The following is a 1,856-nucleotide window of genomic DNA, read 5'->3' as shown; positions in this document are numbered from 1 at the left end:
TGGCCTAATAAGATTTTTTTTTTTTTTTTTGTACTGGGGATTGAACCCAGAGACATTTTAACACCAAACTACATCCTTAGCCCTTTTTGAGACAGGGCCTTACTTAATTGCCAAGGCCAGCCTCCAGCTTTTGATCCTCCTGCCTCAGCTACTCTCAGGAGTAGCTGAGATTATAGGTGTGTGCCACTGTGCCTGGCCTAACAAGATTTGAACACCATTAACTATTCTGATGATATATCTATATAATGACATGTAAATAATGTATGCATATAATTCATTCTTACATATGCAAAATGTGTAACTGCTTTCATAAAATTTTGATTAAGATTTGCTCAGTTTTGATATCCTTCACTCTGCACTGGAGCTCATGGATCATCTGCGATCCAGGAGCCATCTTGGAACTGCAGCATGGCGGAGCCTACAGAAACTGAAACCCAGATTTGTGAGGTACTGGAAACCTTCGGGGACACTATAAATCTACAGGGTAGAATCTGTACTACCTCAGATCCCCGCGGCTAGACAGGAAGATACACAAACAAAATAAAAAAAAAAAAAAAAGGGAATAAAGCACTCCAAACAAACTAGGATGCTCTAATTATAGACTCCATTGACAAACCAGTAGAAGAAATGTCAGAGAAGGAGTTCAGAATATACTTAGTAAAACTGCTTCATTACTTTAAGGAGGATATAAAGAGTGAAATCAGAGCTATGTTTCAGGAGAAGGAAGATATCTTAAAGAAAGAGATAAAGATCCTGAGAAGAAATCTAGAAGAAATCTTTGAAATGAAGGAATCAATAAACCAAAATAAAAATTCAATGGAAAGTAGCACCAACAGAGGAGACCACTTGGAAGACAGAACTTCAGGAAATGAAGACAAAATATATAATTTTGAAAATAAAGGTGACCACATACGGAAGATGATAAATTGCGTGACGTTCCCTCATCCAGACACAATGCCTGAACAGCAGCTGCTGAAGCCAACTGAGCAGAGCTACTGTGACTACTTCTGGGCTGATAAGAAAGACCTCCAAGGCAATGGCACCGTGGCAGGGTTCCAACTGCTGCTCCAAAAGCAACTGAAGGGCAAACAAATGCAGAAAGAAATATGTGAATTCATTCGAGAGAGGATAAAGATTGAAGAAGATGCAAAGAACTTGGCTAAGCTCTCTCAGAACTCGTTGGCTGCATAGGAGGAAGCCTCCCTGGAAGAAGCATGGACTCAGGTGAAGAAGAGCCTGGTAGATGAAGCAGAAGTTCATCTCAAGTTCTCTGCCAAGCTTCACAGCGAGGTAGAGAAGCCCCTAATGAACTTTTGTGAGAACTTCAAGAAAGACATGAAAAAGTGTGACCACCATATCGCTGACCTCTGCAACCCTGGAAGGCCCTCACAGAGTGTCAGAGAGACCTGGAGATGAAGACTCAGCAGCTGGAGATCAAGCTGAGCAAAAAGATGAAGGAGGACATCAAGAAGGCACGGAGGAAGTCCACTCAGGCTGGTGATGACCTCATGCGCTGTGTGGATCTCTACAACCAGACCCAGTCCAAGTGGTTTCAAGAGATGGTGACCACCACTTTGGAGCTGGAGCAGCTGGAATGGAGAGGGTGGAGATGATCCGGCAACATTTGTGCAAGTACACACAGCTGCGGCACGAGTTGGACATGTTCAACCAAAGCACAGTTGAACCTGTGGACCAACTGCTTCCACAAGTGGACCCAGCCAAAGACAGAGAGCTGTGGGTTAGAAAGCACAAAATGGGCAACATTTGCCCTGTGGACATGGAGATCTAGACACGCCTGTGTGGCCCTGGGGGTCCTGCCCAGGAGAGGGGCTGTGTGTTCCACGGAGAGGAGATGG

General features: G+C 44.1%; 1 pseudogene across 1 annotated transcript; it reads left to right on the top strand.

Annotated features, from left to right (window-relative positions):
- Positions 1-202: 202 nt before the first annotated feature.
- Positions 203-1,856, top strand: LOC306654110 (growth arrest-specific protein 7-like; annotated as a pseudogene). The gene has a single exon. The product of its transcript is annotated as a growth arrest-specific protein 7-like (transcript).

Source organism: Sciurus vulgaris, assembly GCF_902686455.1.
Source record: "Sciurus vulgaris genome assembly, chromosome: 2".
NCBI lineage: Eukaryota > Metazoa > Chordata > Mammalia > Rodentia > Sciuridae > Sciurus > Sciurus vulgaris.
The sequence above is the reverse complement of the archived record's forward strand: the minus strand, read 5'-3'. Positions and strand labels throughout refer to the sequence as shown.